Source organism: Manis javanica, chromosome 18 (genome assembly GCF_040802235.1).
Source record: "Manis javanica isolate MJ-LG chromosome 18, MJ_LKY, whole genome shotgun sequence".
NCBI lineage: Eukaryota > Metazoa > Chordata > Mammalia > Pholidota > Manidae > Manis > Manis javanica.
In genome coordinates, this window is record NC_133173.1 from 4,600,575 (window position 1) to 4,626,034 (window position 25,460).

General features: G+C 50.9%; 1 long non-coding RNA gene across 4 annotated transcripts in view; it reads right to left on the reverse strand.

Annotated features, from left to right (window-relative positions):
* Positions 1-748: 748 nt before the first annotated feature.
* Positions 749-25,460, reverse strand: part of LOC108388314 (uncharacterized) — a 32,544-nt gene continuing 7,832 nt past the window's right edge. The window contains exons 2-6 of one of the 4 annotated variants that reach the window (XR_012127159.1): positions 16,410-16,959; positions 15,563-15,691; positions 5,510-5,563; positions 3,296-3,342; positions 749-1,639 (exon numbers count right to left, since the gene is read on the reverse strand). This is a non-coding gene — a long non-coding RNA (uncharacterized lncRNA). Of the gene's footprint in view, positions 1,640-3,295; positions 3,343-5,509; positions 5,564-15,562; positions 16,960-25,460 lie in introns of all 4 variants that reach the window. The other 3 variants (XR_012127157.1, XR_012127158.1, XR_005056503.2) reach the window with 3 other exon arrangements.

Here is a 25,460-nt window from a genome sequence, read left to right on the forward strand (position 1 = left end):
GCCAGCTGGGCCCCAGCCACCCACAGCCTGGGCAGCTGGGCTGGGGTTAATGAAAGCTGAGGGAACACCACCCTGCTGGCCAGGAGGCCCAGAAAGGATCAGAAGAGCTCCAGCAGAGGTCGGTGGAGGAGCTAAAAGGCTGCCTTATTACTTTCCAGCAATGCAGCAGGAGCTGGCGAGGGGTGGGAGTGGACTTCAGAAAGGCCTCTGAGGCAGCCAGTTTGCAAACAGGATACGGCTCCAGGAGGCTAGACATAGCTTCTCTTCTGAACCACCTCCCACGGGCCAGTCACAACTACAAGGCCCCTGTCCTCAGCCAACTCAGGTGTCAGCTGGGACTCTCACACTAGGGCCAGGCACTAAGGGAAGTATCCCAGAGGCGCCCAGAAGCAGGAGTTGGCAGGCCTGGGCTCTGCGCTCTGGTTGTGTGATCTCAGTGGGCTTCTTAACCCACTGAGCCAGGGTTCCTTCCCCTCTAAATGGCTTGTAGAGAAATAGTGCTGGTAGGACGGGCTGTGCACGACAGGAGGTGCTGGGTACCAGGCCCGGCACACAGGATACGCTCTATGACGACAGCTGTATTTCTCAGGTCGTTAGAATGCAGAATGATTATCAATTCTAAATCGGTTCTGCCCCAAAGTAGCGCTCAGACTACGGCTTCCAGCAATCCAGTAACACATGGCATGTGTTGGGGTGAAAGAGTTGGGACCATAGAGCTCCTTCTACACCCACCACCCCATTTTTTAAAAGTAACTTCTTTATTTTGGAATAACTCCAGACTTACAGAAAAGTTGTAGGTGTTCCAGTATACCCTTCATCCAGATTTCCCGGACAACTTATGTAACCATGGTACACTTGTCAAATTAAGAGTTAACATTTCTACAATACAGCAGCTCCTCTTATCTGCAGGGGACACGTTCCCCCCATTCGGTGGATGCCTGAGACCACGGATTATACCGACCCCTATATATACTATGTTTTTCCTATACAGATACACCTATGATAAAATTTAATTAGTAAGTTAGGCACAGTGAAAGATTAACAACAATAATGAATAATAAAGTAGAATATACTGTAATAAAAGTTATGGGCCCATGGTCTCTGGCTGTCCCTAAACACCTTATTGTCCTGCACTCACCCTTCTTGTGATCATGTGAGATGGTAAAATGCCTCCATGATGAGATGGAGGGAGGGGCCTGGCATGCGCACTGGGACACAGGGTGAAGCTACTACTGACCTTCGGATGGCCTTCTTTCAACCTCAGTGGACCCTGCAGGTAACTGAACCTGTGGAGAAGGGGGTACTGCTGCACCATGAAATAAACTTCAGATTTACCAGGGTTCGGGTTTCACCAGCTTTTCCACTGATGTCCCTTGTGCCAGGGTCCAGTCCAGGGTACCACACTGTCGCTGGCCATCCGGGTTTTAATGGATGAAAGAACGGAGGTGTCGCTCTTCATCAGGCAGAGCTCTCAGCAAAGCTGTCTCCGCCGTGGGCACCAGATCACACGCCATCCGGCCCTGGCTTCAGAGTCTCTCCCATCAGGAGGTGGGTCCCCTCAGCTCATTGGTGCACGCACGTAGGGGCTGCCCTTGGCAGAGCTCTGCATTAATGAAGGATTTCAGTGGCTTCTTGCAGCCTGGAGGTCAGAAGGGAGAGTTTTAGAGCTGTGGTGGACCACACAGATGGCAACTGGGGCCCCAAAAGCGTATGGGAGGCCCTATGTCCCTGCTAGCTGGTGCAGGCACACATCCCCTGCCCTAAGTCAGGCCCTTCTGTAGCTCAGAGGGTGGCTCTGAAACCAGAACTCTCCCCATCCACCCCACCCCCAGTACTCGCATGAGAACCAGAAGGAGTCCCAGCCTGCCCCCCAAGCCCACATGGGTGACTCTCCTCTTAGATCCAGGTCATGGCATCTGACCCTGGGCACCTCTGGGTCCCAGCCTATCCCCGGAGCAGGGAGTTGGCCGGGACCCCAAGACCAGTGGAGGGAAGGCCCCGTTGCCTCGGGGGAGGACAGGACAATGCCCCCTTTTTCCGGCAGCTGGCAGAGCCTTCCAGGCCCTGCGCTTCTGAATGCCCTTTGGAGCCAGACACTGGACTCTGTTTGCCAGGCAGCCCCGTGCCAGGCCCGCCACCACCCAGAGAGAAGGAGCCTTTCTTCCCTGCTGGCCAAAGCCATGGCTCCCAAGAGAGCAGCAGCAGCAAGGGGGGCTGCCCTCTGTTCAGGAAACCGAGGCTTCCCGCCACCCTGCCCCACCTCCGCTTGGGAACCTCAGAGCTGGAAAGAGAAGTGTGTCACCCCCTTTGTGAGCCAGGCCTGCTCCCTCCTGACTCCAAGGCTACAGGATTCCCTCCCCAGCTTGGCTCTCAGCCTCAGCCCCCATTTCACCCCCTACCTATTCATCAACTGCTCTGAAGACCTTTCACAAGGCTCATCCTGTTGGCCTGGAAAGGGGTTTGCGCTGAAGCCCGCTGATGGCTGTGTTTGGAAGGAGAAAGAGCTCCCAATCGGAGCTACTGTGCCTTCTTTGAAGGTGGACCCGAGGCCCAGAGAGGTGACGGATGAGCCTGGGGGAGGAGCATGGATGGGGCACCAGACCCAGTTCAGGACTGCAGTCCCATGTGGCTCCCAGGCCGTTTTATCCAAGGACCCCCAGTTCCATATAAGGGGTGCACCAAGACAGCCAGAGGGCTTGGTCACTGCCGGGGCTGTTGAAGCCCGATCTGGGGTCCGTGGATCAGCCAGGGCAGGGAGTGCTGGGACTTCCTGCAGGACTGGGAGTCACTGGGAAGACAGTTTCAGATAGATTGTCAGAGACTTTTAGGAGAGCCAGGCTTGGGGGCGCCCTCCACCACTGGGCCAATTCTGGGGACACCCTCATCCAGAAAACCTGGGACAGCACCACCCCTCGCTGTGAGCCCACCCACAGCAGCAGACCCTCCGGACCCCCCAGGCCAGAGTGAGGTTGCACGGGTGGAGATGGTCACCACATATGGACCACACACCCACAGACGGGAACTGGAGTTGTGCACAGAAGCACATACACCAGGACACAAAGGCCCACTACTGACAGATCTGTGGAGACACGCAGATGAACCCCACAAACAGACACACAATGGATAACAGTTGTGGGGATGCCTGATCATCTCACAACACACCCCAGACACACAAAGAGACATAAAGACACACACACACACACACACACACACACACACACACACAGGAAACCCAAAGACAGACACCTCACAGACTCAGACACAAACACACCCGGACCTACAAAGATAAACATACCAAGGGTGTCCCAAGGGACCTGGTCTGGGGGCAGGCAAGTACCTCATCTGTAGAGAATTTAAAAACAATAATAAAACCCACCTTCAGTCTGCTTTTTTATTATTTATTAAGTCTGCATTGGAAATTCTTTATTTCCAGTGCAGTAACAAGATACTACCTCCCCACCAAATTATCTCATTAATTCCAACAAATTAGAATTTGGGTCTTTTTTCACATCATTTATATTACTGTAAAATATACACAATATACAGTTGGGTGTTTTTTCTATTTTTTTATTGTGACTATTTTAAGCACTTTTAGGTGTACAGTTCAGTAGCATTGAGTACATTCACAGTGTCGTGCAATCACCACTACTATCTATTTCCAGAACTTCTTCATCCCAAACAGAACTCTGTACCTGGTGAACATGAACTCCCATTCCGCCTCCCCAGCCCTGCCAACCTCCTTCTACTTCCTGTCACTATGAATTTGTCTCCTCTAGGTTTCTCATATAAGTCAGATCATGCAATACATATCCTTTTGTGTCTTAATCTGTTGGCTTTAATAATAAATATGTAGACTTCAAGTCAGTACATTTTTATTATTTATCTCTATATTAACCCTGTGTTCTACGTGGACCTTAATTCCCACTCCTAATTCCTATTCTAACTCCCAGCTCCACAGCTGGACCCCATCCGGGGGTTGGAAATCACCAGGTGGCTTTCAGGAGCAGTTTGGGTCACTAAGCCCTAGCTCTGCGACACTCAATTTGTAGAAACGGAACTTGAGTTGCTTAGTTTTATTTGTATTTAAATTTTAAAACACTGAATCAGAGAGCGAGTTGTAAGGCCATAGTAATTTTGTTAGGAAAGTGCAAATTTTAGATGACACAGGAATTTGAATACTTTGTTTAAAATTGAAGTTTCTTCTTTTTAAGTTGTTGGTCTTTAATTCCTATTTAATTCTAATGTAATTTTATTCATTACTGGGACATATCAATATGTAGGTATGTGTTTCCCCCATTTTAAAAATAATGTAATTTAAAAGTATGCATCCATCTTTCCTTTTTTTTTTGTACCAAAATGTTCATTGTATTTTAAATTTTATTTATTCTTGAAATGGCATGAATGTATATACAAAATTCAAGAAAAGAAATTTTGGCTGTCCCCCATTTATTCTATTTATTGCTATTCATTTCATGATTATTACTGCCAATAATTTTGTCTTATAGAAAGTGGGTGGTGTTAAATATTGGCTCAGGGTATATGCTGTCTGTGCCCTGACATACACAAGTACATCTCTCTCTCTCTCTTTCTCACACACATACACACGCACACACAATATGTAGATAAATCCCCCTACCCCGCCACGCCCCCTTTCTCGTATGAAAAACCATTGTTAAATGCCCAAAGCCACTGATCACGAGGCGCTTAAGTCTCCCTGGCAGACAGCGTTCCTGGTGGTGGAAAAGTGGGTCACCGACCACAGGGATCTGCCCAGATTGGGCACCCCTGAGCAAGGCGGGGCCTGGAGTGAATGGGCAGGAGACCCCAGGAGATGTCTGGAGTCAGAACCCCTGCCCCTCGCCCCAAGGTTATCTTCCCCACTGCACTTCCATGGTATACCACGAGGTGCCGCTGTGGCAAAGCGATCTCTGCCTACGGCCCTTTCCGAACCACTGGGCCAAGTTGGCAGAGCGCCCTCCCCGGTGCCTGGCACTGCGCCCGGCCCGGGGAATCCAGGAGAGTAAGTACAGCCTAGCCAGAGGGACTCACAAGGAAGCCAGCAGTAACGGTGGCCGGTGCCGGCGCTGTATACTGCATGCTGTTTCCAGGGCCAAGGAAGCTGTGCCTTGAGCAATGGCAGGCGGAGCCAGAAGCCAGGAAGGATGCCCCGAGCAGAGGCAGAGGTGTGCACAGGCCTGGAGGTGACAAGGAGGCTGGGGAGCGGTCGGAAGGGGGCTGGTCACCAAGGGCCTTTAGTCTCAGCCCGACCCCTTGGGACCCTGGGACATGAGAGGGCCACACAAAGACGTGGTTGGATGTAAACTTGGAAAAGTACTCAGCTGTCATTTGTGTCCAGAATATGGAAGAGGCCCCACAAAAGAAAGAATATGTATGCATACACTCATGGATATCCATAAAATATATCCAGAAGATACACAACAATAATGGACGTTAGTTTCCTCTGAGAATAGGACTCCTGGCTACACACAGGGGTGGAAGGAAAACTTACATTGTGTGCATTTTGTTTATTTCGCCTCTTGAGCCATGTGAACAAACCACCTTTCTGAAAAATAAATGAAAATTATAAACTTGAAAATTGTCAGGTCTTTATAATTTAAAAAAATAAAAATCACTTTGGTTGTCTTGTGTTGGGTGAATCGGAGGACAGACACTGGGGGCAGGGTGTCCTAGGGAGAGATGGAAGGGACCTGGGCCAGGCAGGGAGGCTGGGTGCCCGTGGGGGTGAGCTGGGAATCTCCAGGGTTCCACTTATGAGCTTTTCTGGGGCTACAAAAATACAAGGGGCATGCAAAAGTACAAATCCAAATAAACAAATGTTTGAAGATGTCTGTAGAATGAAACTAGTGCCAACCAGCCAATTGCCACACAGCTCACAGAGTAACTTATATTCAATGTGAGTGGTTGTTAACAGGTTTGACAGGCTGAGGAAGGGATGCATGCCTGAGGGGACCCCTGTGGGACTTGCCATTCTATACTCCAGGGCTGAAGCCAGGCACCAAGGGCCTCGGAAGACACACCCCAGACCAGGAGCAAGTTTCTGAGGCTACAGATAGTCCTAGACATCCTCACCCCACTCTGCTCCAGGTGAGGAGTCTGAGCAGGGGCAGGAGGCAGCTCCCAGCAGTGGGGCTCTCTCAAGGAAGGGTATGCAGAGAAACAGCGGTGGAATATCTGCAGTGACAGAGAACCTGGAGACCACGATGGTCAAACTTCCTCCTCGGACAGAAAAGGCAGCTGAGCACAGAAAGGGATAGAGATTGCCCCAAGACCACACAGCAGTTAGCTCCAGGGCTGAGACTCACCCCAGTCCTCTGCCTCCCAACCCTCAGTGGCCTCCACAAGGCCACACTGATACGATACACCCCCATTCCAGAAGCCAGGAGGTGACTTCCAGGGGACCTATCAGGCAGAACGGTCCGCCATTCACGGCTCCAGAAGGATTGTTGGTAGGGGTCACAAAGAACTCCACATACCAAGCCCTGCAAATGCTGTGCCTTCTGCAGAAAGGGGTGGAGGGCAGGTCTTGCTCTAGACCTCTGGACATTTGCCCGGCCCAGGAAGGCTCAACCACCTGTGTCACAGGCGTCTGAGCTGGCCGTCCCCTTGCATGCTTCCCTCACATGTGAAAAACACTGGCTCGTCCAGCCTCACAATCCTGATGTACACAAAGGAATGGATTTCCAGATTTGATTACTTAAACATTTAAAACTTATAAGGCAAAAATGCCTTATATGAAGTTTAAAGAAAAGAGATGATTAGAAGAAAATGTTAACAACATAAAATAGAGGAATAATATCTATATGAAGGGTTCTTACAGATTAGTTTTTAAGAGACGAGTAACCCAACAGAAGGTAAAGGTCCAGTGAGATAATAAGTAGCAGGAAAGGGATTTCATATGGTGGGAGGAGCTGAATAAACCTGAGTATCTGTGTCCTGGAAAAAATCAGGGAGACGGGGCTTTTTCTCTCTGTGGGCACAGGACCAGCCTGCCATTCTCTGCCTCCTTTTTCTTTCTGGCTAAGAGATGTTGAGTATTTTCTGTGCCAATCAGAAACACACACACACACATACACCTAAGAAAACTTTCTTTTAAGAGCCCCTCTGTGTATCTGCTAAGATTTTTCAATCCCAGAAAGGGACCCCAAGAGTAGACCGTGAACCCTGTGAAAAACAGCTGAGTTTGAGCTCTGACGTGGCCACTCTTGGTCACCTCCCCTACCTCTGCTGCCTTCTCCTCCTGCTAACAGAGCTCCAGTTTCGTTCAGGCAGCCACCCCACTCCCAGCCAAACAAAGGATTCCTGATTGAAGCAGACCAGAGACCTGCCAGAGGGGCAGCAATATCCTCAGGGGCATTTACATTTCTGTGGGACATTTTTGCTTGTCACACTGTGGGAACACTGTGCTTATCTGGTGGACTGCGATGGGACTAGAAATCCTGATAGTCTTATGTAACAAAGCTCTGGCCTGAATCCGACATGACTTTCAAATATCCCACTGAACAGAGACGTAAGTGAAAAATCTCAGCCTAGAACCTAGTCCCCCTTTACATGTTAACAGAAAGGTTTTTTTGCACAGCTTTAGGACAGCCTTGACTATATATACCACAGCACAACAGCCACTGTGTCCAATGAGGAAGCTGATGCTCTGTGTCGCTTAGAGACTTCCCGAGAATTAAACATTTCAACACGATGACTACCTGTGGCATTTTAGTCACCAAAGCAATCCACCTGTATCTGTCTGCATCCATTGCTGCCACATTAATGGAGATTTTATATGCAGGGGAAGGCATCTGAATGTTTCATTTTATGTCCCCTAGAATATTTGTGCCTGAGCATATATCGTGAAATACATATTATTCTATTACACATTTCCTTTTGTTCTTCCTTTAAAGTTAAGGCCATGTATTGATTTTTTTTTGCAACAGGATGTGTAAGTGGGTTCTATTTTCCCACAAACATCATGAGGATAGTAATATTTGTTATGGAAAGGGTGCGATGGGCCTGGTGAGGTTAGAAACAGCTGGTCTGAGCCAGTCAGTGCCATCTGCCCTGGTGACGAGTATGGGTCCGTGGATGGGGTGAAGCATTTTCTCTCATCTCTCTTTGGCATGAACAAGCAGGCAATCGCATAGCCCTGGCAGCCACCTTGTGGGCGTGAAGAGGGGATGTTCCTAAGGATAAAGCCCATGTGCAGGACAGAGCTGGAGGGCCCGGCTCCCTGTGACCTCACTGAGCCCTCATGCTACAGGGTCCCAGGGTGCCCTTCCTCTAGGCCTCTGACTCTGTGACGCTCATGTTTCTATGGAGAAGGAGGCGGCAACCAGCCATGAGGTACAATGGCAGGAGCAGTTTGGGTTAAAATAACACTACAGCCTCTGTTTCCCCTTCAGGAGGGAACCCCAGGAAGCAAGGCTACACCCCCATCTCACTGTTGATACCAACAAGGCTCAGTGTTTCTGGCCTTTTAAAGGCCACCAGGAGCCGTATCTCAGGAGAGGCAGCCGCTGCTGAGGACTCCCGCCCTAGGCTCTCCCCACCTCTCAGAAATGTTCATGGGGCTCAAAGGAAGTCTAGCAGATCCACGAGTCTAGATCTGCATAAGAACTTGAGCCTGAGTATCACTGGGAAAACCAAGAGTAAACTGAGACCCAAGCCACAGAAAAGCCAGTTCGGCAGAAACGTGGCATGTTACACACCTCTGGAAAGGTCCTGGGAATTGCTCGGTCCAGTTTCCTTGCATGTCAGTCAGGATAGGTATTGTTATGCTACAGTAACAAACAACCCCCAGATCTTAGTGGTTTAAAGCAACATCATGTATTTCTCACTCATGTCTACACACTCACTGCAGGTTAGGTTTGGCAAGGGGCTTCTGCTCATCAGTCACTCAGGGATGCAGGCTGAAGGGAGCCCCACACCGAGCTCCGTACTTCCACAATGGCCAAGGGAGAGAGAAGTGAGAGCATGGCAAACCCCAAATTAACTGTCCTTTAAAGCTGCTCCTGAAAAATGTCACCTGTCTCACTCATGTTTCATTGGCCCAAACAAGTCCCATGCCGTGGTGTGTTCACCAGGTTTGCGTATAATCCTCCTGCATCAATGAAGGGAGGGACCTGAACGTGGAGGAACAGAACTACAGTCTCCTACACCTGGTTTGCAGTCCATGAGGCCATCCTGATTCTACCTGCGCTCCCGGAAGAACATTTCCATGACAGCAGATCTGACTGTGCCTGCGCCCATTTGAAGGCCTTCAGGGGGACCCCGTCCCTGACCTGACACAGTTCAAACCCTCAACCTGGCTGCCACAGCAGTGGCTCCTGCCCACTTCCCCTCCTCCTGTCCTTTTCCCCCCACTTATTAATGCATCCTTAAATATTCACTCTGGACCTCTGTTAAACTGACCACTATGCCGAATGCTGGTCAGGAAAGCATCCAAGACCACTCCTGTGAGCCCCTTAGGGGCCAGGACCACCTGTTCATACCTAAAGACTCCCAACTCCAGCAGCCTCTGAGGGCTTCATACCTTAGGGCTTTTGCCTAAAGCCCTACCACCGTCCCTCCTCCCACATCCAGCCTGGATCCTCCCTGACTTCTGCAAGCTGGGCCGTGCCCTTCCTGGACACGCCACGACCACAGAAGCTATGCAATGTGTTATTAGATGAACTGTTTGCTTGTCTGTCACCCCGAGCAGATTGTGGGCTCCTCAAAGATTATCATGGGTAATCCATTATGCAAAATGACAACAATGTAAATGTTCAGCCATAAAGGATTGTTAAAAAGGTCATGGCCATTTATATTCTAGAACATTACAAAACCATTTTAAAATGATGAGGTAAAATTCTTTGAATTAGCAAGTCTCCTTTAGAACTGCAATCTCAGATACAGCGGTGCAGCCTTACCTGCAGCAATAACCTAAGTGTCCACCAATAGGATACTGGTTAGATGTGTTAGACTGGTTAGCCAGAGACAGGTAAGATTCCTCAAGGGAGGAACAACCTAAGACAGGCACAGTTGCAGGGGGGTCATCAGGTGAGAAATTGGGGATCAACAGAGGTGAGGCTTAGAACCTCACCCCCCCCGTTTTGAGAGAAATCTTCTGCATCCGTGGATGTTTTGTTGCCCTTGTCTAGCTTGGATTAATACTTAGTCCATAGGCACACACCTGATCATCTACATTTGCCCTCTTACAGCACTAAACTATGTTTTCTACCTTGATCTTGCATCTACCTACCACTTCAGCATTTTATTTAAAAAAATAATAATAATAATAATAATAAGGGAGAAATGTGGGATTCACATATAAATCAAGTATAAAAATCAAATGAATATTCATACTTGACCTGATTGTTTATAGTTCATAATGCGTGATCAAAACCGAAAGTTTCTGTGATGACTGCCCTTGCACTGTTCACCATGTAAGAACTTATTCACTATGTAAGAACTTGTTCACCATGTAAGAACTTGTTCGTTATGCTTCAGAAGATTGGAGACTGACGAGAATTAGGCTTGGGGTCAATTAATGATTGTGCATTGAGTCCCCTATACAGAATTTTATTGTTGTTAACAACCATTTGATCAATAAATATGAGAGATGCCCTCTCAAAAAAAAATAATGAGACAACACCATACAGGCTGGTGTGGAACCATCTCCAAATACACTGTAAAGTGAAAAAAAATCAGAAGCAAAACGGGAGTGGGGGAGCAGTGTGCTAACTTTGTTGCACAAATGCACACACGGAAAAACACCTGTGTGCTTATACACACACAGAGCATGTCTGGACAGATACAAAAGGAACTTTTTGGGAAAGTTTCCTTGGGAAACTTTGGTTGCCTCTTGGGAAGGGAACCAAAGGTAGGGGACCCAGGCAGGAAACATACCTTTTCTGTCTACCTTTTGTACAGGTAGATTATTTGACAATGTGCTTTAAAAAAAATGTCAGGAAGAAAATGTAACATCCTGGAAAAGCATTCAAGATATCTTGTTAGTTTAAAGAGATAAATTCAAATTTCAAAATCACAGGTACATTATGACCCTTTTTTTTGTAGAGTAAAATGCATCCTCAATCTCAATATATAAGAAAATGTTGCATTCTGTGCTATTTTAATTTGGTTTTATTTGACATCCTCCTAATAAAAGTTCAAAGAGAAGAAAAGGGTATAAACAAAAAAATATACATCCCTCTTCCCTCAGTTCAGCTTCCTGGGCTTCTGCTCACCTCCCATCACACCAAAAATAGTAAGTTTTTAAGTCTGGGAGCTGGGTTGCAGGGGATATTTTATTGTTTTGTGTGCTTTTCTGAAAGTTCTATTTTTTCTCAATAGGCCTAGATTACTATAGAAATAAGAAAAAAAATACATACTTTTTAAGTGCTCAGGATGAAGCGAGCCTTGAACCTCCTTCCTTCTCTCAACTCTAGGAGACCGGCTACTCCCGCCACTGTCCATTCAGACCACCCTCCCTCACGGTAAGAAGCTGAGTGGGTGGCAGAATTGAATTTCTAAGTTACAGGAAGGGCCCCCAGACCCATTTTTAATAAAATCCTCCTTCCTTCCTTCCTGCGCTGCCCTTATCACCTTCACGCTCCCTTTCTTCCTCTCTAAACCTCCTTTCAGAGGCCAGCGTAGCACCAGGCAGAAGAAGCCAGTTGCCCTGTTGATTCTTCAGAGATGCTGAACCGAGGAGTCCCCCCTGGCTTGTCCTTCCTCGGGGACTCTAGAAATAAATCGGAAGCACAGGAAGGGACCAAGGGAACCAAAGTGAAGAATCCCTCTTTCATAAGAGCTCAGGTTAAAAACAAGGGGCCTTGTTAAAACCGCACCTTAATGAGACTCCTTCCCGCCTAATTGTCGCCATGGCAATGACCCCTAGTGGCCATCTGTAATTAACTCGAGAGTCAGAGCCACCGAATGAGCCCCTCCAGTAAATTGCCCGCCAGCCCAGGCAGTCACGCGGCCCCTCCTTGGTCCTCGGCCTCCAGCACAGGTGATGGGGCAGAAAATTCCCAGCCCCGGCTTCCCTCTCTACCTCCTGATTCTGACAGGGGAGGGGCTCAGACCCATGGAAATAATAGCAGCGCTACTAATAGTAACAGTAGCTGTTATACCAAGTACTTATGCTTTATCTTCGCAGTAATCCTGTAAGGGATGCGCTATTACTATCTGCCTTTTTCAGATGAGGAAACTGAGGCACAGAGAAACTGTCACCAATAAGTGACAGAGCTAGGATTTAAATATAGGCACTCTGGCTCCAGAAGCACCCTCATAATTCCTCCTCTAGAGATGGAGTTCCAATGGGTCACCAGCTTCTCTTGAGGGCAGTAAACACCTGGAGTTGCCTACTGCTGCTTTCCAGCTGTGCGACCTTAGACCACTTTGTACCTCTGAACCTTGCTCCTCATTCAGAACAGGGAGAATGGTTAAAGTGAGTCAGAGGTTGGGGCAGGGGCCTGAACAGCCTCATCGGTTCTATTCAGCAACGAACTCCAGACTCCACCAGAACCTTCCTGTTGTCTTCATCCTGGTGTGGTTTCAGAGGGAAGATGGCCTAAAGGTTAAGAGATGATAAATGTGACCATCCGTGAAAAGCCCTGGGCCCAGTGCCTGCCCACAGTAAGTGTTCAGTGAATATTAGCTACTATTATTTTCACTAAGTGGACTAACTGGTCTCAGCTGTCCAAGTGTGCAGATGCCCCTGAGGAAGACCTCCTACACAGAGCTAACAGTTGGGGACAGGAGGAAAGAGAAGCAGTGGGAAAGCCCAATTTCCACCAGTTTTATAGAATACGTGGACAGAACGACCAGGCCTTCTTGTGCTCAGCGTATTCTGTGAAAGAATACACTGGAACGGCAGAGAATAGCTCTGACCAAAGGTGGTAGCCACCGTCTTCCCTGGCCCTGCTCACTGAACACTTACATAAGCCTAACCAGATCAGGTCAGAAGGCCCAGGGGCCAGCCACCAAGGCACATTCCAGCCAGAAGGATTAACAGGCACTTCCTTTCCCCCAGGGGCACAAGATATTTCTGCTTACATTCAATCAGCCAGAACTTAGTCAATGTCCGCACCTGGCTCCAAGAGTACATTTCTTGCTCCTGGAAAGGCAGGCTTCATATGGGGCAGCCATGGGGATGGGGAAAGGAAGACACTCTGTAGGCTTTGCCACAAACCTCCAAGTCCTCCTCCACACCACCCCAGAGTAATATTTCTAAACTGCACTTCTGACCATGTCTAAATCCTTCAATGGCTCCCACTGCCTTTTGCATGAGCTCTGAATTTATTAGTATGGATCATAAGGTCCTGTAAGTCTCTTGCTTTCCCCTTTGCCCTTCATTCTAGCCACACTGGGCCACTGGCCATTCTCTAAATCAGCCTTCCATGGTTCCATGCCTTTGCCCATACTTGGAATGCCATTTTACCTTTTTTCCACTTAGTTAGAATATTACCTCCTTTCTAGAGCTTTCTCAGGGACAGAAAGGAAGGGGTGATCACGGTGGACAGGAAATGCTGTGCATTCAGACTTGGGCTGGGGAAGCATTCTGCTGTCCAGGAATAAAGAAAAGTCTGAACCGGGGATGTGCCTGCCTTATTTGTGCCAGCAGGAGGCAAGCTGGGGCTGCCTTAGAACTTTGAGATGGGAAGGAATCATAGATTTAAATTTGTTCTTCTACCTCCATTTGACAGATGAAGAAACAGACCTATAGACAGGCAGTGACTTACTTTAAGGTCACACAGTGGCAGAGTAGGGACTTCTGGTCTGCCATCAATGCTCACTCCACACTTGCATTTCTAGGCTATAGCCTACATGCAGATGTTTTATGGGGAGAGGCCGTCACACCAGGAGACATGGTTCTTGCAGAGGCAGGACAGCAGGCGTTGTTCAGAGGCCTCCGTCTCTCAGCAGCTCCCAGGAAAAAGCACACACACGTATGCACACACATGAACCCACAGGGACTGGCATCAGCACTTGGTCCAGCTCTGCAGTCCCCCCATGACATCAGGAGGGGGTACAGAGCACCGCACCAGAGGCCAAGGAGACTGGGGAGGCCGAGAACTTTCCAAGGAAGCCACTTGAATCCATCTCCTGTCCTTAATCTACTTCACTTCTGCATCCCTGGGTGCCTGAGAGGGCAAAATTCACCCTTGTTTCCACCCTTGGTGCTTGAGACAGGGGGCATTGTCCTCCCCCAGTGGACAGTGAACTCTCAGTCATTGTTCCAAAGGTGAGCACACAGTGAGAAAGACTGCCTTTGCTTCTCGGGGCTGCTCATCAGGGCTGCTCAGGGATCACCCTGGTCCTAGGGTCCCTGCTGGCTGCAAAGGGACATGGCATTCTTGCTGATCCCAGGGTCCCTGAGAGGAAGCCTACGATCATCGGCATGAGCCACCAGCCAGGCAGAGCCAAGCTACATTCCGGGATATTATATCTATCCCAACTTGAAAAATAAGTTGCAAAGAGGTATCCAGTTGCTTTCTCCAAGGGCACACTGGGCAAGGAAGGTGGTTCTGGGAGGCCTGGAGGCCAGGCATGTGGCCTGTCAAAGGGTATGTGCTACAAGACCACTCAGACTCAGACCCACTCGCTGCTGAGAGGCAAGAATGTGCCCTGGTGCTCCTAATTCCAGTCTCAATCTGTTCCCCACAATGTCAAGGGTCTGCAAACTTCAATCCCAGAAGGGTGAATGTCAAACTGTTTCACCAGCTGGGATCCTGAGTTAAATTGAAGAGAAAAATGAAAATTCCCTAGAACATGTATACCCTGAACAACTTACTCAGTCAAAGATAGGTTCTGAACAGGAATTCAGAGGCATGTGGAAGATTGAGAGCATCTAAGATTAGAGCATCTAAGAGACAGGTAAGTGTCTGCCAACAGGACACTTATCTGGAAGAAAATGTTTAGCCTAGTGCTTCCCCACCTCTTGGGGTTCCTTTCCTTTGGCCTGCCTGCCAGCTTCCAGTCCAGTTTTCTCTTCCTTTGCCTGCGAGGCTATGTCAACACCAGCTACCGTTTCCTCCCACTCTCTCTTAGTCTTCCCTCTAATCACCCCACTCTGTACTCTCATGTCTCAAAAAGGGCCTCCTTGAGGCTATGTCCAAGAGTCAGTGCTCAGTGCTCATCCTACTTGGCCTGTCACTGTATTGGACACTTCTCATCTCTTCTTCCTTCTGAAGATATTAGTTCCCCTGGTCTCAAGGATGCCGCTTCCTTTGTTCTCCTTCTACTCAGAGACTTACCCTCTTGGTCTTCTTTACTAATTCTTCTCATATTCCTCCCCTCAAAATCAAAGTACCCAGTGTTTGGCCTCTAGAACATTTTTTTTCTGTCTACACTTACTTTACAGAGATTTCATCTTGCCTCAGGGTTCTAAATAAGACCTATAAGGTGTGAATTACCAGGTTTTAAACTCCAGTCTGGACCTCTCCCCTGAATGCTAGGTTTATATATCCAGTTGCTTATAGGACTCCCACTCAGCTATCTAATAGGCCTCTCAAACTCAACATGTCTGGAGGAAAGCTGATAGCCCCATCCCCAAACCTTGCTCTCCTACCTTCCTAGTTCAGGAAATAGAAACTTCATTCTTCTAGGAGCTCAAGTTGAAACCCCTGTGGTCTTTCTTGACTCCATTGTTCCTCTCGTACCCCATCTTCAATCCCTCAGTACATCATAGCAGTTCTGTCTTCAAAATATATGAGAAATAAGTCAGTTCTCACCAATCTCTGCCATCCTGACAGGTATGTGAGTGCAGGCAAAGGCTAGATCATTGAGAAGGAGAAGAGGTCTGTTGACTGTGGCAAGAACTTTTAAGTTTTACTCTGAATTATACAGGAAACCATAGGAATACTTTAAAGTTGAGAGTTGCCCCTTTAAAATGTCACTCTGGGTGCCGATGAGGAATGGATCGAGGCGGCAAGCCTGGAAGTGGTGAGACTGGTTAGGTCGCTGTTGAGGTTTAGAGGCAGAATGATGATGGCGCGGGCCGCTTTCCTTTCATGAAGAATCCCCCACCTCGATGACTCGGAGGAGCCCTCCTCACAGGTGGGAAGGCGGGCCCGAAGAGGCTGGGCGAGCGAGCTCCGTCCGCCACCCCCGCAGAGGGGGCCCTGCGTTTCAGCACCACAGGGCGGACAGCTCCTGCCCCACATCGGAGCGGAGAGCCCAGAGGTTCAGCCCGCGCCTGCGCAGAAGCCAGCGGCTAGATAAAGAGGCTCTGGACGAGGCTTAGGCGAATACCCTCCCTTTGGAAACCTTCTTTTTGCTACCCTCTAAAATGGAGGTGAAAGTGCCTCCGCGCCGCCTCACAAGGCTGCTGTGATCGCGGATGAGCCAGCCACCCATAGACTTTGGAAACACCAACCGAAGGGGCTGTCCTAAAACAAGGCCTCTCAAATACTTACCTTCACAGACTCCAGAGTTTATTTCCACAACTTTCAAGAATAAAAAATAAAGCCAAGTTGTACTGGGCTGGGCGAAGGGGCGTTTGGAAGCCTAATCTCGGAGCGTTTCCTGCGAAGCCCCCAGTCGCCTGCACGACAGAGCGTCGCATCTCTGCTCTGAACTAAACCGTTTCTCCGAGTTGGACAGTCAGTCTGAACCGTCCCAGATCCGGGGTAGATTTTCTCCCTCCAGTAGCAGAGTCCCTCCGGATGGGGTAGCGAGAGCCCGGCGCCCTGCTCCTGCCCGCTCAGCGCATGCTAACCAAATCTAGTTTCTCTTGACGCCTTCGAACTGGCTTGATTTTCTCATTTGGAGCTCGGCAGGACTCCTTCTCCTGGGGTTGGGGAGCATCGACTGGGATCCGCAAACTGAAAGGACTTCGCTGTGCCAGCTCAAGTTCCTGAAGGTGTCGTCTTGCTGGGTCAGGGAAGACAGGCGGGGCCTTGGGATTTCTCTCTCTGAAATGATCTGTGTTTGAGGTCCCCAAAGAAGAGCTGTCTCTCAGTTTCCCTGACGGAAAAGGGAGCAGAGAGTCGGATCCCGGCCTTAGGGATACCAGCAAACCAATATGAGAGCCCCCCGGGGCTCCCGCACAGGACCCATACTGCTACACCCCCTCGACGTCCTTCCTCTCCACCACTGCCCAGGTCCACGCGGCCACCCTACACCCACCTGGCCCTCTCCCCTTCCCTTCCCTCCAGAGTGGAGGCCCAGGAGGCCTCTGGGAGCCTTCCCACACGGGGAGGGGATTGTCCTTAGGCCTGCCTTTCTCTGAAATGGGGCAGGAGGCCAGGCTCCAGCAGGACTCCTGCTCATGCGCCCCAGCCTCAGAACCACCCTGCACTCAAGGAGCAATGAAGCGACTACGGAGGTGGGGGGTGGGGACTACGGAGGCGGCCTGGACTAGGTTTCCTGGCGTGAGGACTCTCGGAGCCAGACCTCCATCCTGCAGCTCTCTTCTTCCTCATTCACAAGGTAACTTCAAGCAAGTCACTTCTCAGTTTACTGCTCCCAGCCTCAGTTTCTCCACCTGTGAAAGGAGGGAAAGTCGTTCCTCCCAGGGGGGGCTGCTGTCAGGAGTCACTGAGACAAAAATAAGCCTCATATCACAGCCTCAATAAGTGTCGCTCTATAATTAAGTGGGTGACCTCCTTGGAAAGGGGGATGCCTGAAGAGACTTCCCAGAATTAAGGGAGACGTTCTCCATCCCCAAGCATCACGTTTTCTAGTATCTCTCTGGGTCCCTGCGACCTCAACGCACCCTCTCTTGGGGCGCCTGGAAGACAGGAGCCAGGCTGACGACACTGCTGGGCCAAAAGCCACGGCTTGGAGCCGGCAGGGCGGGCGAGGCTCCGCGGACCTGCGCTGAGCTGCCCGGGTTCCGCCGCGGGACGGCGCCCTCCCAGCGGCGGGGCTCCCGCCCGCCCGGTAGCCAAAAGAAAACTCTTCGGTGTTCAGTCCTCAACATCTTTCTGATTCGTGCATCTTCAAGACGAGAATCAAACTGGTTTTTAATTAGCCGCACTGATGGACTGTTGGCAGCTCTGGTATTTTTAAAATATCTATGAAAACAACTATTACGTACACATATATACATACATACCAGGGCTCCCGAATTAGCTCTTCTCTCGTCTGCAGAGCCGCCACCGCCTGGTAGTGGCGGAGAAAACGTGGCGCGGCCGGCAGCGGAACCAGGAATGTCACGATCGAGACCAGTTCCGCTGTGGCACCCCCGCTGTACCTCTTTCTGGGTCGGCGCAGGGGTGGTGTGAAGGCTGGGGGAGGGACACGGCTTTCACCAACCCCTCATGCCCACGCCTCCAGGCTACATGCAGTCTCCCCGCAACTAACTCTAGGCGAGAAATACTGGGTACCTACGCCAAGCTGGGTGCTGGGTGCTGGGAGCGCCGCGGAGAAGCAGAGTGCTCTGGGGCCCGTCACCAACTGGGCTTCCCGAGCACAGGCGCCTCCAAACCCGGGCCCCACGGCAGCAAAGGGACTCTCTCATTCAAGAAATCAGGCCTCTAAGTGTGGGTTCGTTCCAGGGCGCCACACTGCGGCCCCCGCGCCCTCAACTTACTGGCTATTTTACAGATGCGACGCCGCCCAGCTCTTGGCGAGTGCACTGCACACAGTAGGTGCTCTGTGGTGGGTAACTGCCTCCAGCTTCGCTTGCCCTAGCCGGTCGCTCTGCGGCGCCTCGGGCTCCCCCTGCTGGCGCACGCGGTAATGAGCAGAGCCAGCACCTGCTGGAAAGCTGGAAAGCTTATTTTTTTTAGTTGACCCTCCAATCAGTCTCTGGCTATCCCCGCCCCATCCCCCTCTCCCGCAAAAGTTACACGCGAGAGTGTTCCAAGAAAATCTTATTTCCCGGTAGCTTTATCATAAACGCAAGCAAAATGAAAAAATGCATTCATTTACCCAACAAATATTTACTGAGTGCTTCAACCCCCACAGCTAACACTAAGCACTTACTGCATGCAAGGCATTGTGGGGCTTTTCTGTGTGCATGGCTTACTTAACTCTCACAACTATAGCAGGGTGGCACTTTTGCTATCCCCACTTTATGGTTAAAGACACTCAGGCCCTAAGAGAGGAGCTCAAGGTCACACACAGTTGTTAAGTATCTTTGAGCCTGGCTTGTCCCCAGAGCGCAGAGCCTCCACTACATCACATCACGGAGCACTGTGGTTAAAAAAAGGCATTGGAAGGGGCTTCAAAGCATCCCTTTCTCTAATTTCCCTGGGAAATTTCTCCTAGAAAAAAGAAACAGATGAATGTTTCATCTAGAGAGAGATGTTAGGGTTTTCCAGGTCATTTCCTGGGTATGTGTTTGCTTGTAGCACCAGCCGTTGCCAGAACAAGGTGGTTTCCCCACATTTGAAGGAGAGGGAAGGTAAAAAGAAATAAGTAACAGCAGGCAAATGAGTAGCAGTTAGATTCCTATCCCATCCCCTGTCCCTTCAAAACTGTACTTCCTTCCAAAAGAGAGAAGCATGAGGCCCCATAAGATTTAGTGGCCTGTTCTTCACTCCTGAGAAGCCAGAACTGTGAAGGAAGCTGACCTACTGCAGTCTGACCAATCCCACCACCAACCAAGTGGACTCATCATACCGATTCCGAGCCTCTCGTTTGTTCTGGGGCCTGGGGTGGGCCTCAGCACTGCCCTCAGCTGGGCCTGGGCACGTCTTTGGAGCAGAGTGATAGGTACCATGAGACAGGCACATGTGGGGAGTGAGTTAGGGAGGGGTTGCCCACTTTGGAAGGAGTGCCACAGCGAGACAGCCATGGAGCCAGACCAGGAATTGGAGAATCTTAGAGTGGAGAGAGGCCTTGGAGGCCAGCCGATCCATCATTCAGTCAACACGAGGACTTTCAAGGTACCTTGGGCGCAGGATGTTAAATGGGCCACCTTAGTCCCTGATAGGAATAATCTGATGTGGAAACTGAGGTCATTACACCACTTTCCACTCTGCCTGCCCCATCCCTGTGCCCTGCCCCAGGGTAGTAGGGGTGTCTGGTTGCCCCTTTTGAGACTCTATATGCCTCTTAAGACAGGGTTTCTTTTTTTTGTGGTATCATTAATGTACAATTACATGAGCAACATTATGATTACTAGACTTGCCCCCATTATCAAGTCCCCACAACATACCCCATTACAGCCACCGTCCACCAGTGTGAAGACAGGGTTTCTGTTCCTAAATGCTGTTCTCCAAGCTCTGAGCACAGGCTCTGACACAGAAGAGCACCTGACTTAAATTCCCCTTTAGCACCCTGATAGGTGATCACCCTGCCCCTATTTGAATGCTCCCAAAAACGGGGCACTCACTACTTTCCCACAGGCTTCTCCTGTGGATCAGTTGGGTGATTGGGTTCTTCTCCCTGTAGCCTTACAGTCCTACTATTACCCTCTGAGCCTGTCCTGAGACCTGGGAAAAGCTATAGATTATTCCAGAGAGCCCAGTACCTGCCTTCCATCTTTAGAGGCTAGTCCAAAAGGAAAATCTGGAAAAGGGAGATTTCTTATCCCAAAGGGCATGGAATGACCCATGTGAGCCCCAGAGGAGAATTCAGCCCATCTAGGGGCTGAGATCATAGCAGAGTGTATAGTTGGGTGGAGGCTTCCCCTTCAAGCCCTCCTGCATATCTGGTCCTGAGTGTCTAAAAGAGGCTGTCCTGGAAAGGCCACAATGCTGTCATGCCATTTCAGTTCCATGGTATTTTCCTGAGTTTTCATGTGTCAGGGTGAGCTGGGGTGTGAATGTGTCCATTCATGTGTGTGCATGTCAATCTCCATCTTTCAACACAGGCTAGGCATGGACCCAAGAATGTGACCAGAAATAAGCTTGTATCCTGGAGGAAGGGGGGAAGGGGAGGGCATCCCCACCGTGTGCCTAAGCTGGTGAATGTCCTATAGCCACAGAAGAAATGGAGTTCAGATGACCCTAGGGATGTATGCATGTATGAGTATATAGAAGTGTGTGTGCTCACAAGCAACCCCCAGTTCGGGTGGCGTGTGTGTGTGTGTGTGTGTGTGTGTGTGTGTGTGTGTGTGTATACACAACTGCAAAGACAAACTGTGGCCTGGTTCTATGTCTAGGTGTCAGTGTGTGGGGTATGTGTATATATTCACAAGCATTTCCCAACCTGGTTCTGTGACACTGTGATCTTGAGGCTGAGCATGCTTGTATGTATGCTTGTGTGTATATGTGTGTGTACAATGTAATCCCAAGCCTACATGTGAGTGACCATGTTTGTGTGTTTAGATGTGAAGCCACATCTGAGTCAGGGACTGGATGACTGTGCATGTGGGCATTTTATGTGCACATCCCGCTTGGTTCACTATCACCAGAGCCCCATGGACATAGATGGGTGCTCTGACCACAGAGGCTGGGGCCAGGTGGTCCTGAGGCTGGCTAAGCATGTGGGGGACATGTATAGGTGAGTGTTGCTTATGGGCAGCCTTGTGGAGCCTGTGGCTGGTGTCCATTCCCTATGGCCTCTAAAACTCCTCGCCCTGCAGCACCTTGGCTGTCCTTGCTCCCAGACCACCTTCCCCAGGAGTCCCTTTAACTCTCAGCCCCTTTCCTGGCCAGGGGGCTGAGAGTTGGGGGATATTCATCTCGGGGAGTTTTTGTTCCGCCTCATGAAAAGCCTCAATGGCTGGGAATACCATTCTAATTACAGGGAAGCCCAGCTTATGTGGGGGACACAAAGGGCTGTGGTCTCATAGCAGCTCCTCCATCCGTCAAATCTGGCTGTCTAATGATGAGGTGCGAGCTGTGAATGCCTAAAACAAACTCAAAAAGGAGGGAAAATAAAGCCGCCGGGGGCTTAAAATATATTAAATTACCCTGATTAGGAGTCGTGGCTTTGCAGGAGCTGTTTGGAGAGGCTGGGGAAGCTGTGAGTCCCGCTATTCACGTGCGGGTGTGGGGGTCAGTAGGTCGGGAGGGGTTCACAGAGCCCTGGCCCATTCTCATGCTAACACCAAGGACACACTGCAGGCTTAGTGGGCTGGAAAATAGAAATGAATTTGCCATAATCCTCCTCCTCCCGCCAAGCCCAGGAGAAGTGTTGCCTAATTGCGGCCCAGAGCCTGCTGGGCGTTGAGACAGGGCCACACCCTGGAGCCTGTGCCCTTCAGCCTTCTCACCCCATCACTCCTTTTCCCTGTGGGGCAGGGGCAGGGGCTGGCAGTAGGTTCCAGTGTGTATATGTGAGGTGGGTGTGCCAGGTGCATGTGCATGAGGATGCACACATGCTCACCCCTTCTGAGGGTGCATTATTCAGCTACCCCTTTACACAAACACAGGCCATTCACAGATGCAGGTACCCCTCACTGCTCCACACACACCCCTGCATAAACACATACCTTTTGTGGACACAAATACACCACACACTTTGCCGACACATGTACCCCTTCATGGAGGAATACACACAGGCCTCCCCACACTCCCCACACAGTCCTTCTCAGCCACATGCTGCCTCCCAAATGTGGACACCCATGTAATTATCCCTTCAGAATGTGCTCCAGAACCACAGACCTAGTACAATGTCAACATTTTACAACAGATAAAACAGGCCCAGAAGACAAGGGACAGCCCTTTCCCAGAGCCACCATGGTTAGCCTTGTCTCTATCTGCTGCAAGACCTTGGTCCTTCCCCTACCCAGGCCTCAGTTTCCTACTGTAAAACGAGGTGCTTGAACTAATGTTCTAGAAAACCCCTTCCAGCCAGGAAATTAGGAGAGAACGAGTGTCAGGGGCTACTGCTCCTGCCCCATCCTCACCTGCATATGCCTGGGAGTGTAAACACACACACACCCTCCACAGGGCACATACGATGCTTTTCTCAAGTGTTTGCAGGGCTACAAACCAGATGGTAGGTCCAGTCTCTGTGGCCTGCATCCCCACAGGTCCCGCTGCAGGTGGCGCCCCCACCCAGCCCGTGCTCCTTCAGCCACACATGTCTATGCGGTTCTGTCCCCCACATTCTGAGATGTGGGGAGTCAGGTGTGGCTCTGAATCACAGGGCAAGATAATGTGGTCCCTGGAACCCAGGAGAGGCATCTAACCACAGTCCTCCCCCACCCGGGGCTCCCTCTGCCAGCACATCTAGAACAGGTGAGCCCAGAGGAGACAGGGCGAATGCGTGTGACCCTCCGACCTGATCCTGCAGCGTCAGCGCAGTACACCCCCAGCATACTCAGCTCAGCTGTAGGAGTCAGGGAGCTGTTCCTGGCTAGACTGGAACGGACACTGCGAGAGTAAACTGGGTAGGGGGAGGCAGGGAGGCAACTGCAGGGCCCTGTTCCTCTCATGGTCCCTAGGAACACCCCTCTCCTTCCAGCACCCTGCAGAGAGCCAGGGGCCTGGGTGCATGGAGGGCACCAGGGTGGGCACACCCAGGCCCCCCCCCCCCCGCCAGCTGCTGGCCAACCTGTGCCAATCAGCCTCAGCATTTTCCTCTGAGCCACAGGAAAGGGAGGGCCCCGGCAGCCAAAGAGCATGAGGGCGAAGTCCCAGAAAGGGCAGGATCTCCCTCCCCTCCACCCTCCCCAGGCAGAGAGGCATAAAACCTGGAGTCCCTAGAATACCTCCCTGGGCGGTGCTGGGGGTCAGCTGAGGCTGCTTTCTCCCACTGATCCCTGGAGGGTGGGGTCACGGTGAGCTGCTAAAAATAACAGTGGGACCCCTGGCTGCAGCAGGGGAAGAGGGTGCAAATGAGACCCTCCCAGCTTGGGGACCCAGGTGTGCTAAGTAGTAGTTGAACATCATGGAGGCAGAGCAGGGGGCTGGTGGGCCAAATGCCGGGGGGCTTTAGGATGGAGGCCCTGTCATGTAGGCCAGGATTCTTTAATGAATTGAGGGGTTTCATAAAGTGGAATGGTGCAGAAATGGCAGATGCCACCCCACACCCTCCACGGGCACCTGTGTGAAACATCCAGGGGCCACCTGTGCTCCATAGGTGAGATGGGAAAGATGAAGCCTAGTGATGAGGTCAAATAACAGTTTCCCTCACCTTCAGCTTCAGACAATCGCGTGGCTCCTTTTCCTGTCCTGCACTGGATGGCCTCACCAGAACTCTCGTTTAGGGGGCTATCTAGATCAAACCCCACAAGCCCTCTCCAGGCTTCCCAGCTCCAGGCCAGGCAGCCCCACACACTCCTGTCATAGGGAGCAAGAAACTCCTGTGGGGCCACTTGTCCAGAAGAACCACAATGAAGTGAGGCGGGTAGGAGACTGTGGCGGGGTGGGGGCAGGTGGAGGACAAGCCACTGAGTGTGGACAGGGTGGCAGGGTTCTGCCCTTCAGTGCCACACAAGTCAGGCCTCACCTGGCACCCCAGAGTTTCCCAAACGGCTGCCCAGGCCTCAGGCCTGGCTGTGCCTGGTGGGTAAGGAACCACATTGGAGCTGTGGTGCCCTCCTCCAGTTTGATTCTGCTCCTCTCCGGTTTTGGAGGGAGGTCGGGTTGCAGCCCCGAGGGACACAGAAATTGAACCAAGGGCGTAACTGATGAGTAAAAATGGGAGCGCAGACAAGAGTGGCTGAAGCCCTTATCGATCCCCCGACGCTCCAGCCGCACCTCGGTGGCCAGGCCCAGTGTTTGGGGAGGATGGCCAGGCCCCATCCTCTCCTCCATCCCTCAAGACCTCAGTTACAGTCAGCCGAGCTAAAATCCATAAATTCCTGCGGAAGCACACACACCAGCCGCATAGGTATTCACCACAAACATACAAGAGCAACGAATTCGAATTCCAGAATCTTCTCCATATAAAATAATGCTTCATGAGGCAATGCTCAGCCTCTAGACCCTGAGGTGGGGAGGAAGTGCCCCGGGCCCGGAAGGGGTCTGTTGGCTGCCCTGTTCGGGAAGAGAAGCCCCTCCATCCAACCTTCCCACGGACGCGCAGGAAAGGGCCCTGCGGACTCCGTGGGCACAAAATGAGCCTGCCTGGGCTGGAGGCCGCCCAGGATGCAGAAACGCCTGAGATTTCCCAGCACAGGAGCCGCGGGGGGCTGCTGTGTGGCTTCGGAAAGGCCGGAGACATTTCTAGTTAAACATTGATGGGAATTTCGAGCCATTCCTAGTTTAACGCGTATCTCCCAAGGCCATCCTCACCGTCCCTGTGTCTGCCCCACTGCAAATGGTCTGGCGCATCACACTTACCTCCCTTCACACATAAAGAGAAACGGGAACGGGAACTTTTTTTTTCTAGATTATTCCCAAAATGAACGCTGTGCTTGGGCCAACTCCAGCGGAGTCGAGTTTTCTTTGGCACGATGGCACTGCCAGGGTTCGGGAAGGATCTCCGCGGGGCTGGCGCCGGCACGGTGATGGAGACCGGGAGGGGCTGGGGACTTGGGGCCACCAGCTTTTCGGCGGAGAACCGCAGCCCAGGGTTCCTGCGGCCCGCTCCGCTTTGGTGTCGGTTCCCCAGCTCAGACCCAGCGCACCCGCCGGCCTCGCGAAGAGAACCTAGTCCCCGCTGCAGGCCTTCCCGGA